We start from the raw sequence: 15,214 nt of genomic DNA, 5'->3' as shown, positions 1-15,214 counted from the left end.
ACATATTACTGCCTACTTTACAGAATTTAATATTTCCTACTTGTCGTTACAAATACTTTCCATGACAGATACGCATGCATTAATATCTAAATGAATGAACTATCATACATGCCATTGAATATATTAAAAGTAAGAAAAATAAAGGAACGGCAATCGTAAAATAGCGAGATTTTTTATATTGTTTTTTTTTTTTTTAAAGAAATCCATATTAATTTCGTATTAATGAAATAATAATGACCATTCCATTTTTATTCAAATGCGTATCTGTTGCAGTAAAATCGATAGCTTTAATGTTTTTAGTTGCTGACACCATTCTGCTTGGAATTTCATTTGGAAAAAAAATTCTTTATAGATAGAAATTTCAAATACTGCACAAAAAATATTAAACAAACCGTTACTATGTTTAGATAAAACAAGACACCACAATATTATGTCATTTTTTAAATTATGTTATGCAGCTATAACTCCTTACTTACTTTTGCACATTTCAGGATCGTCATCTGAACCATCTTTGCAGTAGGCGTAGTAATCACAAAGAGTATATTCAGGAAAACAATGTATCCCGTTTTTACATTTCATTTTTCCTTTTTCGCATTCCAATTCTAAATAAAACCAAGCAGCACATGATAGGATTAATGGGTAAACTACGTATAAGTATTTTATTACAGACATTTTAGGTGCACAATATTGATTGAGCTCCCATGTTGACCGGGCATATTCATATGACATCAAGAAAAGTCTGATATGGATTTTGTTTAGCATGATTTAACGTTCATGTTATCTTTCTAGAATAACAGAATGCTTCTAGTAGTATCTTGGTTAAACAGTAGAGGACTGGCGTTCTTTATTTTTCTTATATAATATTGTTAAAATTTTCAGATTTCGATCAATTCTTAAAATAATTTGTGGCCATTAAATATAAAATATTGAAAGAAATGAGAAAAAAAAAGAATGCCCTGTTTTGATACAAAACATGAATTATACATACACAATGAACAATCATTTTCTTAAAATATATAACAGATCCCTGTTACAGCTAAACAATTAACCTTGGTACCTCTACATAAATCCTCGTTTTCATCTTCGCCATTTGAACAAGTATTATATCCATTACAAAACGCTAGTCTATAAGCACAACCAGAACCGTCTGAACATTCTCTACATTCTCCTGGAGGAATAACGTCCGTCGACCCACCTGTTTAGAAATTACAATTATCAATTAGAACACATCTAAATTTATTATGTGAAATTTCCATGTGTGTGGCAAACATCAAGCAACGGATGTTTTAAGGTATATGTACTTATTTACTTGACTGTTATATATGACCACGAATATATTCTATTTGGTTTTGAACTAAAATCTAGTCCATATTTTCGATTGTGAAATAATCAAATTCTGCTTTTCACCGATGTGTTACTTGCAAGAAGTAACAGTACGTTTGGAACTATTTGCGCTATGCTTTATATGTGTCTTAAGTATCTAAGCAGTCTACTTTTGAGGAGACAAAATTACCTAACTAGCACGAACAGATTCCTCTGAAAATCTGACGAGAAATATATAAGTATTCTAATTCCCTTAAATCTAATGTTTTATACGAATATGTATAGAATCAACTACTTTTTACAAATTCAAACTTCTTTTTTATATTTGTGTTTGTTTACATTAGTAATTTTGTAAACTGTATATTCATTGATTTAATAAATGATATCGATTTAACAATCTTATCTAATGTCTATAATGATCAGATTGTTTTACTGGCCTATTATGTGAGAAGCCAAGTTTGTTAGGCCTATTATATGAGAAGCCAAATTTGTTAGGCCTATTACATGTATTATGTGAGAAGCCAAATTTGTTAGAGCTACTACATGAGAAGCCAAATTTGTTAGGCCAATTTTATTTCAAGCTGAGTTTGTCATTGTCTAGGAATGTTATTGGCCGAGCCATAAGAGATAGAAGATATAGCGGCATTAAACTCGAAATCTACGATAATGGCCGAATGGTCACACGGTCATCATCTTTTTTTTTAATATTGATTTTTTATTTCTGCCAAATAAGTTTTACCGATAAAAACTAATGAAGGTCACAATTTTAAAAGCCGTTACGTAAAGCTTCAATGCCTTTCTTAATATTACTAAATGGTGGTTACAAAATATGTTTTCTTTTCCAGAGTTCATTCGCATTTTATTACAAGTTACTAGTCCGGTTGTTTGTCGATCAGCTGTATTGGACCAAGGCTACGTCTCGAGCCAATACAGCTAACCTAGATTCTATACTACTGTACTTGAACATAATACATAATTAATAAGAAAACACCCATTTAAAGGGGCATTAGTTGTCAAATCCATGTTCACCGATTTGATTCAAGATCTCATATTTGATTTATAACATTCTAAAAAGTAGATCCAAATTATGGAAAATCTAAAATAAACAATTTCAAATGCATGGGATCAATAATATGTATCAGCATTTCGTGTGTATTTTAGTCTAGACGCCATCTTATTAACCATCGAGGTGACCTCCGAAGGCTGTCGACGGTAATATAACTTGAAATAAACATAACTATAGATATAAATAGATAGCGAACTCGTGCAATTGTTTCTTTCTAGGTCTGTTTGATTTCATATTATAGGTTTAAATATATGTTAATCCTCGTTTTACTTGTATACGAATGAGTTTTTGTGAATCGAATCAGTAAATCAAATGGTTTACCACATTTGCCATAGTTTCACTTTCAATGTTGACATTATTTTCCATTAATAACTGAACACGCCTAATTCATGCGTAATCCATCTCTAGCTAAAGGATTAAATGGAAGGTCACATGAATACGGATTCAATTAGGTCGAAATATTCTTTTCGCAGCGATTAATTTATCAGCGATGTTTCTAAGCTTATTTTGACAAAACTGAACCAAACTGGCTGCTAAAAGCGAATTATTATTTCACTATTTCACTTTCATTAATAGTTGAAAAAAAAAATCATATTTTAAATTTAATATATCTCGTAGCTAATACCCCTGTAATAACACTATGATATATATTTATACAATGTGTACAAATCTGTTTTATCCAAATGATTACAAATTTTTATATGAGATGATTAATGACACAGCAGATTTTTACTGTGCATCTAAAACAAAAACGTCCAATAATGATAAAGCAAATCCCAATGTTTTAATTCATATAATTATTACGATACTGTTGTCAGGTCATTAAAGATGGCATATATTGGTATTACTATTGATTCACTTATAGGGTCTTTGCATCAGAACTAAACACATTTATTCTAAAGCCAGTTGTTGGCATGATACGGGTTATATATGTTTTTCTAATATATTTTGTGATGGTATGATACTAAACCCCTAACTGGAGGGATTGTGCTCGATTTTCATATGATGAAGACATAATCTTTCAATGAGTTTGATTAAACTCTGAGGCTTGCATGTCAGTAAGTTCTGGTAGTCCTTTGTTAATTTATGTATCATTGTCAATTTGTTTAGTTTCTTTTATTACCTATTATGACATCGAACTCGAACTTTTTTAAACTGAGTTTTACTGTGCCTATTGCTGTGTGTTTGTTTTTTTTTTATTCTACATTAGCTAGAGGTATAAGAGGAGGGTTGAAATATCACAAAACATGTTTAACCACGCCGCATGTTTGCGTCTGTCACAAGTCATGAGCCACTGGCCTTTGTTAGTCTAGTATGATTTTTAATTTTAGTTAATTTAAATGTTTTAGAGTTGAGTATGACGTGCATTATCACTAAACTAGTACGCGTTTTAGTTTGAAGGCCAGCTGAAGCAAACATCCGGGTGCGGAATTTATTCGCTGTGTTGAAGACATGTTGGTGGCCTTCGGCTATTTCCTGCTCTTTGGTCGGGTTGGCAAATTCCCTATTTCCATTCTCAATTGTATTGTAAATCAAGCAGCTATCAGAAGTTTATTAACCAATGACTTAAAATACATTATAAATTTTCATTTATTACGATTCAGTGTATCTCAGAGATGGTCATTAGTACAAGTTTTTTACCAAATAAAGCAGTTAAAACAGAATTTTTACTGGCCTTAATACAGGATTTTTTTCTGGTTCAAAAAGGTGTCGGAAAATTAATAAATGTATTACGCAAAATATTAGATTTCAACATGTTTGATGTTTGAGTTGGTTTTATTTTTCATATGTTATATTATTTCTTTGAGTATATACATTTATGGACGATAGAATGTGTGAATATTCAGAATTGTCAACAATAAACGATTATTTCTCTGATGGTGCAGACTAAAGTGATAGTAATTTGTAGGGTTGGCAATCTTGGATATGATGTATCACTGTAGCATCAAATAATCTGTCAAAACATTAAGCCAGAGATTTATATTATGATCTCCTATGTACAATAAATGAAGACTCTCTGTAAAGTATTGGTGTCGCGAAAACGGCCGTTTGTGAATGCTTGCCTCGGAAGCAGATGGATTTCAAATATTTTTTTCTTTGTCACTCTAGTCCACAGACCAGTTCTTACCTGGAAGTTGTGTCATTTTTGTTAACATACGTAAGTAACGTCATTTTGATGGGAGATGACTCGTGTAAAAATCGAGTTTTTTTTATCGGTGAATAAGATGGTAATTCAACGCACATCATTACTTTTAAGTATTATTCAACATTCATTGTATTAGAATGATAATTAACGCAAATAGTTCATATTGATCCTGTATGATTCTTCCGACAGTCGTGTTTATCATTATCAGTCAGCTTACCTTGACCATGTTGACCCAATAAGACTGTGCTTGAACATAAAACAGTTATAATATGAAATCACCAATTAAGTGCAACCTCGCATAGATACAAGTATACTTCACCTGTTATTGCAGTTAAAAGCAACACAACAAAGAAAGGATAATTTTCCATTGCCCTGTGAAAAATAAGTAAAAAGTATAGCAACGTAGCACAGCTTTCGCATGTACTGTTTTTATCAAATCTTTGTCACTAATTGTAATATATTTTTCGCCAATTGTACATACATTAAACGAGTAATACAATTGATGATGAAGACATAACAAACTAAATTCAAAAGATTTCGAATATATGAAATAAGAAACATTTAAGAATTAAAAGTAAATGTTTTCAAAATTAAAATAGCCATATATTTTTATGTAATTTATATTAGTCTGGTTTTGATTTTCTATAATTTTAGAAAATATTTTTTCCTCGTGACATTATAATTTAGCTTAACAGTCAGGGGCATTACTTAAACAAGTAATTTTTTTTAGTTACTTATATAGGTAATTTTTGTTTTTAAAAATTATAAAATTACTCAATAGAGTTATTTTAAATTTCAATAGAAGCATGGACTGAATGTAGTTTTCATAAATTTTTACATCATTTTATATCATAAAATGAAGAATTTATTAGATTTTAGAGGAGTATAGAGATAAACGGTTACTTTAAAAACAATGACAAAAATATTGCTTGAATAAGTTATTTTATACATCTGTGAAATAATTAGTAATAACACTTATTTAAGGAACATATGTAAGTGTTTTGGGTTACAAATTATAAATAATTCAAAGTCTTACTTAATTCACAAGTTTCTATTTATTTATATCTGTCTACCTTCAAGATTTTTGAGAAAAATGATATTGTAATAGTCCCAAGAGACCAATCTTTGACCCAAAAGCGTCGATATAAAAGATAAGTGCGGCAGAAAGACAATTAGTGTTTCAGAAGGATTAGAGTTTATATTTCATGGGAAAAATAACCAGATGAAACCAGGTGAAAATTTGTTAAAGCTAGTAAAATCTGTATAGTTGGACACCTATAAAAATAATATTTAAAAAAGTTACTTATATAAGTAATATTAAATATAGCCTCGTTTTCAACATTACTTGTATAGGTATTTTTAAATGTTACTTTTTTAAGTAATGCCCCTGACTGCTTAATGTAAATTGTTGAAAGGATAATAAGAGTGACTATTAAATAACACTTAACCCAATAAGATAAACTTTGAAAAAAAGTTAATGATGTAAAACAAGACCTCATAATTAGCATAAAGATGTATGATTCAGTTAATCTGTTGAATTTTTTGCGACATAACCCAAACACCACAACGACAATTAGGTTTCGGATATAAATGAAAAAAAACAATACCAAGGATATAAGTACCAACAATAGATTCAGATGTGAATTTTTAGACATGATTTCCGTTCTCGGTTTAATGTTAAAAACTTTATTTTTCAAAAATGAACAAATGGATGCAAATTTACGCATTGTTTAATCTTATTAATGTTTCACATACAAAGCTTGAAGCCCAAATCCCGATAGCGTACGTAAAAATATGCAGACAAATTGATGTGGATTTTTATAGTTTATGGATGTTGGCTGTTATGTGTCAAAATAACAAGCTTTTACAAAAACTGTTATACATTGATAAAATATAGATAATATAACTAAATTACCAGAAAAAAATAAAAGGTCCGTTTCCTTATTCGTGCTATTTGTTTTTACACACAAGCCATTGCGAATTTTGCAATAAATGGTTCTCTCAATATTTTTATAATTTATGAATACTTTGTTGTATATGTTATAGCAACGAAAACATATTTACAACATGGTAAATGATAAACAGATTAGGTCAATACATTAAAAGCCTAATAAGAACACAAATAACATTAATTATGGCTATTTTACGAAATGTTCCTTTGATCTTAATGACTGATAATTTCCTTTCTCAGGACAGTAGAGTGATATGAAAAATTATCGCTAGAAACTTAGGGAGCACGTGCCGTTGTCAATGTAAATATCAACGTCGACATAGGCAAAATTGCGATAAACCGATTATCAATGGTCATTTCATCTCGATCGTTTTTCTCACTTTCGGCGTACCGGCTTAAGCGAGAAAATGAATCTCGTTGAGATGACCAACGATTATCCGTAAGTAGCAAATTGTGATCTGATTGACCCCGCAAATTGTATTTAAGTACACAATTTCCTTTATACGTAAAGCAAACGTTAATTTAAATAAATATTATAATTAAGTAATGGTTGGCCAAGAACAATTAACTTTTGTCAAATATTTAGGCCTAGTTGATATATAGGCAGGGCATACTGATAACAAATTTAACATTGTTACATTTTTTTACAAATTTAAATTAATTTTCATCGACAGAATAAGAGGATTCCGAATATCTGCCATGTCTGACAAAAGTCAATAAACAAGAATAGCAAACATCCTTAATATAACAACATGAGGTAAGAATTCATAAAATATGAACATGTACGTAATCAAATAGGTTTCATATAGGGGAAAACTTTATATCCAATAAAGTCATGACAAAAATAGGAGTAAGCGGGCCATATTTGTAATGGTACTTCGTCGATAAAATCAGAGGATCCCAAGTATCTGACAAAAAGTCACCTACAAGAACAGCGAACACCTTTAATATCAAAAACATTAGGTAAGAATTCGTAAAAAAAAACGTGTATGTTATCGAATCGGAACACATGGAGCAACACTTTATACAGGTTTTTAGAGATGAAAACTGTTGACTCTTTACGTTTATCAATGTAACCAACACAAAGTGAACTGGACAATGAATTAATCTTCAAACAAAAAATTAATAATTAACATTTGTCAATGAACGTTTAAAGCAAACAAAAAAAAACCCCACCTTTGATGCCCAAGTTTGCCTTTAGAAAATACATGCAATCATCAGATATCGAAAATTTATGTTACAAATTTTAATTGATATGTCTTGCATACTGAGCTACAGCTCTTGGATGGTGTAAACTTCCCAAAAAAACGTGTATGGGTTAATAGTGTATGGCATATGATGCAATGGTAGAAGGTGTTTGGTGCTATGGTGTATGGTGTAAGGGGAATGGTGTAATAATGTAACGTGTGATCGGGAATGGTGTGAATGAATGGTGAACAACATTTAAAACTATGCAAAATATTGATAAGATCTGATTTTTGATTTTATACATTAATTTTCAATATTGTGATTAAAATTCGTTTTTTTAAGATAAATGAATAATTTTGTAGTTGCACGCTTTCTTTGAAATTAAATTGCATTATGGTGTAGTGTGTAAGGTGTATGGTGCTAATGTGTAACGTGTATGGTGTAATGGCACAGGGTGTATGGTGTAACGGTGTATGGTGAATGGTGTAATGGTGTATGGTGTTAGTGGGAAGTTTACACCATCCAAGGACTGTAATGATAATATCAGAGAATAGCAGTCCAACATAAGGGGTCATGTGTTATGTAAAAAGCTCTTGTCTAGAGTTGACTTCATCAGGAACACCCAAAAGGGAAGCCAGGTATGCATATATATCAAAGGATTAAAACAAAATTAAAAATAAAAGCCAGATATATTTGGTCAGTGTTCTTGATTAGCTAATTATAAGTGAAGACATGCATGAATTATGTCATTTGCATTTCGTTGTGGACATGGTTGCTGATGCCGTCGAGGATTTACGGTCTATTCGGATTTTATTGGCCGATTAGTAGAAACACTTTTAAATTTGTATCGAGCCAATTAATGATCCTTTTATATCCAACACAAGTGTTCTGTGATGTATGTTTGAGTTATTGAAATAAAGCATTATGATACATCGTCAAATGATATTGACTATATAATAACATTTGCCAACTTTTGACATAAATAAGTTGGGTTTTTCCATCCATGTTTCACCCTTACATATAAGATTAATTGATGTTTGCTTAACGTCCAGTGTCATAAATTCAAAGCATTATTTGATTTGAAAATAATACAAATAATATGTACTTACACATATGTAGAATAGAAGCTTACTTTCGAGAAGTGAATATTCAAGTAAATCACAAGGCGAGTGGGAAACGAATTTAAATGTTTACAACCAATTACTGACATTTCAAAAAAAAAAACTGTTGATTATCCTTGTTTGAAACACTTATCTCTTTATCAACCATTTACCTCCAATAAATCATTATCCGCCTTTCTAAAAAAAATTACCATGTTGAACTTTCACATTTCAATTTAACCTACATGTAGGATGACCTTTCTAAAAAAATATAAATTTAATTGACGAGTCGGAAAAAATAGTTTTACACAGAAATATCCTGGGTTTAATGTAAAATGATACTAGTTATCACCATTGATTTGGCTGTGCATTATATAACTGCAGTTTAAATCTGTGGAAACATCATGATCGTGTGCATAGTATTTTTTACTGTATCTATTTTAGAAAAAAATGTCCGTTTAATATACAATGATATAAAGCAGCTTAGTAATAATTTCAGTAATTGTATGTTATATTCTGGCAGGATGATTTATATTGACCTTTATCATATATTTAGTACTAAATACAGCAATTTTTTATATCTAATAAAGGTTGTTTTTTTCGAGTCTGTATCACCTATCCTGTTTTGCATACCCCATATTGCATGGCTAAACCCGTATCGCATACCCCGTATCGCATAGCTTAACCCGTAACGCATACCGGTCGTAAAAGTTTGACATATGACGTCCAGTTGCTGTATTTCCTGGCATGATACGAAATGTAACCTCATTTAGTTAGAATTTCTGAAAAATACTTGCAAGAGAAAATGGGTCATTTATGACACTAATTCAGACTAGAAATATTAATTTTGGAAAATGATCAAAAGACCCATTCTCTCTTCACTAGTTTTTTTGTTTATTTAAAAGTACAGGTACATGAATGTGTGTTAATTTTGGTGCAATCGAACTGAGATAATAACAGTAAGGAGTCTATAGATTACTATTCTAAAGCATTTGTATTAATTAGCAATACTTCATTGATGTGCATTGATACTTTTCCTAAATCAAGGGTTTAAATAGCAAATTGTTCACTTCAAAATCCAAATTATTTCGAATTATGCAAATATTAAAAGTGGTGTTAAAACAAATTACATCTGCCTGTATTAATATGAGGTTCAAAATGAGAAAACGGAAATTTATAAATCACATGCATCAAAAAAGGGTGGGAAAGTAATTTTGACACCAAATACGTGTAAAACAAAATGAGTCATATATGCCAGAATAGGACTAGAAATTCCTAGGATGGATTATTTTAACAAATGACAGGATTTCTCTGTTAATAACAGTATTAAACCTAGTGTAGTTGTTTTTGATGTTATGTGATCCTTGTTGTGAAATTATTATTTTGATAGTTAGATTAAAAAGAAATGGTGTTTTATTAATATTTATTCATTTATCAGAGTTTCATTTTTGGAAATTCCAAGTCCAATGTTTTTAGTTCTAAAAAATGATGGGGTTTCACAAGCTTCAGAAATAATCATGGTATTCAGTATATATATATACCCCCTGGAAAAAAAAAACATGATAGTAAAGTTTTAACATCAAGTACTATTGAAGAAATTTTAGTTTTCGAAGTATACACATATTTGGTAGAGCTAAATTGCAACCCTGTCGAATATGTGGAGTTCATATAAATATATATATAGGAATCCCTCTGTTTGTCTGTCCATAATCTTTGAATTGATGATACTTAGTAACATTGTTGTCCACATTTATGTATATAAATGAGATCAGATTGCAGTATAAAATGGTTAAACTTAACAATAAATATTGGGAAGGTGAGTTGTATTCTACAGGAGAGAACAGCTGACAGTATCGTTAGTGAATGCATTTGAATGCATGGTCACAAAACATATTATTTGCCAATTTCATAGCTCTATATTGAGCATGTAATAAGGTTATAATGGACATTACGATGTCGATGTCTCGTCCAGTATGAACGATCCCGAATTTTGTTATGACTATCACGAAACGGGATATTAGGCAAAGTTAGGAAGTGTTTAAAAAAAAAGTCAACTGGAAAAATACAGGAAAATCATAATTTTCTTGTCTCTCACATATTTTACGGACAATTAAAACAGGATATCCCATGAATCTGATTCTATAAAAATATATGATAAACAGAATAATACATTGCAAAATCCGTATCGCAAGTTGTATTACCACTCAACCAATATCAACCCTCGGGACCTTCGGCCCTCGGGACTGATATTAGTTCCTCGTGGTGATACAGCATACGATACGGATTTCGCAATATATTATTCTATATTTATTTGAATTTCTTCCGTTGTTCTAATTTGGCTTCGCACCTGCTTTGAATTGAGCGCTATTGATGAGTCGTATAGTAGCTGAAGTAAGCGTGTGGCCTGTCACATTGTAAGCCAATTATTTATAATGAGTTTTTATATCTGGTCTATAATTCTTCATTAAACGTGAACTTCTGGTATTATTAACAAAAATGTATTGGAACTTTGAAAAGAAAAACTGTATCTGTAATAGTTTTGTTCATAATTAATATTGTGTCCTTAGAATAAATGGATAAACCAAATGCAATGCAAATACCCTAATATATGTTACTTCCATATTTCTGTTAAAAGACCTGAATCTGACATGACAAAAGAGGGACGAAAGATACCAGAGGGACAGTCAAACTCATAGATCGAAAACAAACTGACAACGCCATGGCCAAAAAAAAAGAGAAACTCTTTTCCAGTCGGTTTCGATAGTCGAGCGTTTAATTTTGTCTCTTTAAATGGACTTTTCCTTAAGGAAATCATTTCAGAATTCATTTTTTTTTATTACATTTTGAGTTGCAGTAATAAATAATGCAGTAATCTTGTACGTACGATATAAAAAGAAAATGTTCGATGAATTATAAGTTCGTTTAAAGTTGTTAACTATTTGTTAAAAGGGTAAAACATGTATGTATTGTGAATTATTATCATTTCTGTATTAGCAGTTTTCATGGTTCCCTGGGCATAGGTAGACCAAGAAGTAAATGTTCTATGGTATCCCGTTCTAAATAGATTACACAAAACTATCAATGTTTATGAATAAAATGTTGTATATCACACTGCAGATTTATTTTTTAAATAAAGCATGTAGAAAGTTTCGACAGTGTATATGATGCTTGTATTATAGTATTCTATGTTAATTTAGATGCAGCGAAAAACAATCCTTGATTTTCCTACCTACCAATGATTAACCACGATTGTATCATTTTAAAAACGAGTTCTTTGTAAAAATACGTAAATTTATATACTTACTTCTAATTTAACTCTGAAGAGCTAATGTTCGGGTAAATAATCTAGTGAAAGTAAAAACAACTTACAATTTTACATTGAATATCTGACATTTCAAAATCTATTAGTATACTGAAGTTTGAAATGCTAACTACCCCTTTATTAGCCACTATCCTCATTAAACTGTTATACGCCTTGTTAGACAAGACGAATGTATTATTATTGAACCTAACCATTGTTCATTTTACCTATGATAATCATTCTGAAAATATATTTAAAATAAAAGACAGTTAATCAAACAAATGTTATCACTAGATAGGAAAACTGTGAGAGTTCTGTCATATCATATGTAACTGTGTGTGTTGTTGTTGGATGTGTTTTTTCCTTTTTGTTTTTTTTTATTATTCAAAAAATAGTTTTCTAAAAGGTAAATGTAAGGAGATGTGACAAAAACATATCAACTCAATTAGAAATAAACATACATCTACAGAATTCAATTATATTTTGTTTATCTTTAGCATTAAATTTTACAAAAAGTAAAATGACATATGCAAAAAATAACTTCGAAATGCAATTACGATTTTGCCTTTTCACTTAATTTATCTCATTAGCATGCCTTTTTGAACGAGTACAACTTGGCTTCTAATACATTTTTTGGACCTTAGGTACACATTTACCTCGAAATGTCATCTTATCATTGAAGACTCGTTGTAAGTTGATGAAGAAAAAAAGATTCAGACGATGAATCTTTACTATGATAACACAATGATAAATAATACATGAACTTTAATAAATTAATCAGAGTTGATAAGTTGATGAACAAACAGACACAACCATATACATTATCTACTGTTACACAAAACAAAACCCGTTAAAGTTTTAGGTTCATAATTCAATAAACTATTTTTTATAAAGAACCAAACCAAACTCAAACGCCTTTATTGTAAATTGTTAAATGGCTAAATATTTGCACACAAGGAAGCTATTGAACCAAGAGTGCCAAGTGTGAAGTTGAAATCGTCCCTTCGAAAAAATTACGGACGCCATTACGAGTTGGTTGAACGTTATGGAATATCTGTTTCACTGATGACGACGGATATATTCCAATTGTCGTAACTAAAATCCCGTCCGCTATTGCCCGAATGTGACCTACCAAATTAGGCTTGTCACAGGGTTTGTACTTACATGAGTAACACGACGGATGCCACATGTAGAGCAGAATTACCCTTCCGGAGCATCTGAGATCACCCCCAGTTTTTATTGTCAACAATATTTCATCTGCATCAATTAAGAGTGTCAATAGTTCCTCTTTTAAGTAAAAAGTAAAAAAATCTGAACTGTCACAAGAATCTGAAGTTTTCATTTCTACAGATGGTTTGTATTTATATGGACCAAAAGTTAGTATATTTGTACTTTATTTTAACAATTGTATAGGCAAATTATAAGTCAGTAAATTTGTCAACTCAGGGTGGATTGGATATAAAAAATTACAGCAATATCAGTACATCATGTACATGATGAATGGAAAATTTTAACCGCATCAATGTAGAGTGGCAGTTTTCGTATCTCACGATCTTTAACCGCATCAAGAAAAACTGACCATTTTGATATTTAATAAGCCAATCATATATACATGTACATGATAAATATTATAAGAATGATAAATAAAAAAAAATGTTAACTCAGGATGAGACGTCACTAAGAATCTGTAGTGTCTATATCTCAGAGTGATTTGTATTATAAAAACTAGAACACACACGCGACATCGCGGGTCCGTGACTGAATTAAAGTATCTACGCCTTATTTTCAGCCTGGATTAATATTCGTATTGTCATTTGATAAAGTCATGCTGATTAGAAGGTGCACAGTTTTCTATGCCGTCAAAATTTGTCTGTGTTAATCCGTCCGGGTTTTTCTAACTACAGAAGGTAACTACTTGTAGATATATTGTTTTAGTCAATTATTAAATTTAGTAGTGTCAATCCCTGTATAATGACGAAGTTAACATCTGATTATTCCCGTGAACATAGCAAATCACAAATACACCGTTTAGTGGTGCGCCTGACAGAGGCGATACGTAGAGATTAGGTAACAGGTAACAAGTACTATTGGTGTCGGTATCGGATTCCACCCGGAATTTGTTAATTATTGGTAATAATAATTATGTGGAAAACAAAAAAAGACTCGAATGATGTAATTTTTAATCAACACCATTGTCCTACATTATTTATTAATAAAGTTGAATTGATTCGTCGTGTTTACGTCATGCCGGCTAATAAATTGGATCTCGTCATTTACGAAGTATAGATATTTGCCCGGTTCAACTTATACTTACCATATTTATGCTTAGATGAATAATGTACATTACTCTGCTTTAACATATTATACAGTTTATAAAATAGAAAAGAGATGGGAAACTGTTTTACATTAAAATCATCGTAAAGATTTTTTTTTTTAACTTCGTGAAATAAAATAAGAGAATTTTAAATATTGTGTGAAAACTTCATTGAAGTTTAGAAAAACTTTGCAAATCATTAAATGCGGATAGCAAAAAAGATTAATAATAAATGTTAATCAAGCATAAATATGTTCTCAATATACTAACCAAGAATAGCGAGTGACTTTGCTGGCAAAACCTGTTTTTGACATACTTCTTCTATACACTTTTTTTTCTGCACTACATCTCACAAACCAGTATGAAGATCAAACAGTACAAATAAACAAATAAATAAAAAATGACAATAAAGATAACTATGATAAAAAGAAAAAAGAATAACTAAATAAATAATGTTCTTGTCAGTTTTTTGTTACAAACAATATGTATTTAAAGAACCTGCAAGCGAACATTTTCATAGTTAGTTTGATCTTGTCAGTCTTTCATTATTTTCCATTATATTTATCATGAAAACTATCTATTTACTTATTTATCTTAGAATTACCTTTCTATCTTACTATTATTTGTTCGAAAGCAAAATTGCTGCCAACAGACAAAAAGATAGTCAAAATTAAATGTTAAACGTTAGAACTCATGTTTTTTTTTAATATGATATACAACAATACATGTATTTGGAATAATTGAACATATACATACATGGAAATTAATAAAGGTAAAGACATAAATAAATGAAATAGATATAAATAGAAAATAGTAAAAATATAC

At 30.4% G+C, this 15,214-nt stretch overlaps 1 protein-coding gene and 1 long non-coding RNA gene across 7 annotated transcripts in view; both read right to left on the bottom strand.

Annotated features, from left to right (window-relative positions):
* Positions 1–15,214, bottom strand: part of LOC127708934 (low-density lipoprotein receptor-related protein 2-like) — a 327,071-nt gene that overhangs the window by 35,844 nt on the left and 276,013 nt on the right. The window lies entirely within an intron of this gene.
* On the bottom strand, positions 1,064–8,838 carry LOC127708942 (uncharacterized). Its single transcript, XR_007985440.1, has 3 exons — positions 8,784–8,838; positions 4,855–4,907; positions 1,064–1,195 (listed from the first exon to the last, which is right to left on the bottom strand). It is a non-coding gene; the product is annotated as an uncharacterized LOC127708942 (long non-coding RNA).

The sequence above is a fragment of the Mytilus californianus genome, unplaced genomic scaffold (genome assembly GCF_021869535.1).
Source record: "Mytilus californianus isolate M0D057914Y unplaced genomic scaffold, xbMytCali1.0.p SCAF_7, whole genome shotgun sequence".
Lineage (NCBI taxonomy): Eukaryota > Metazoa > Mollusca > Bivalvia > Mytilida > Mytilidae > Mytilus > Mytilus californianus.
This window is presented reverse-complemented; position numbering and strand designations above follow the sequence as displayed.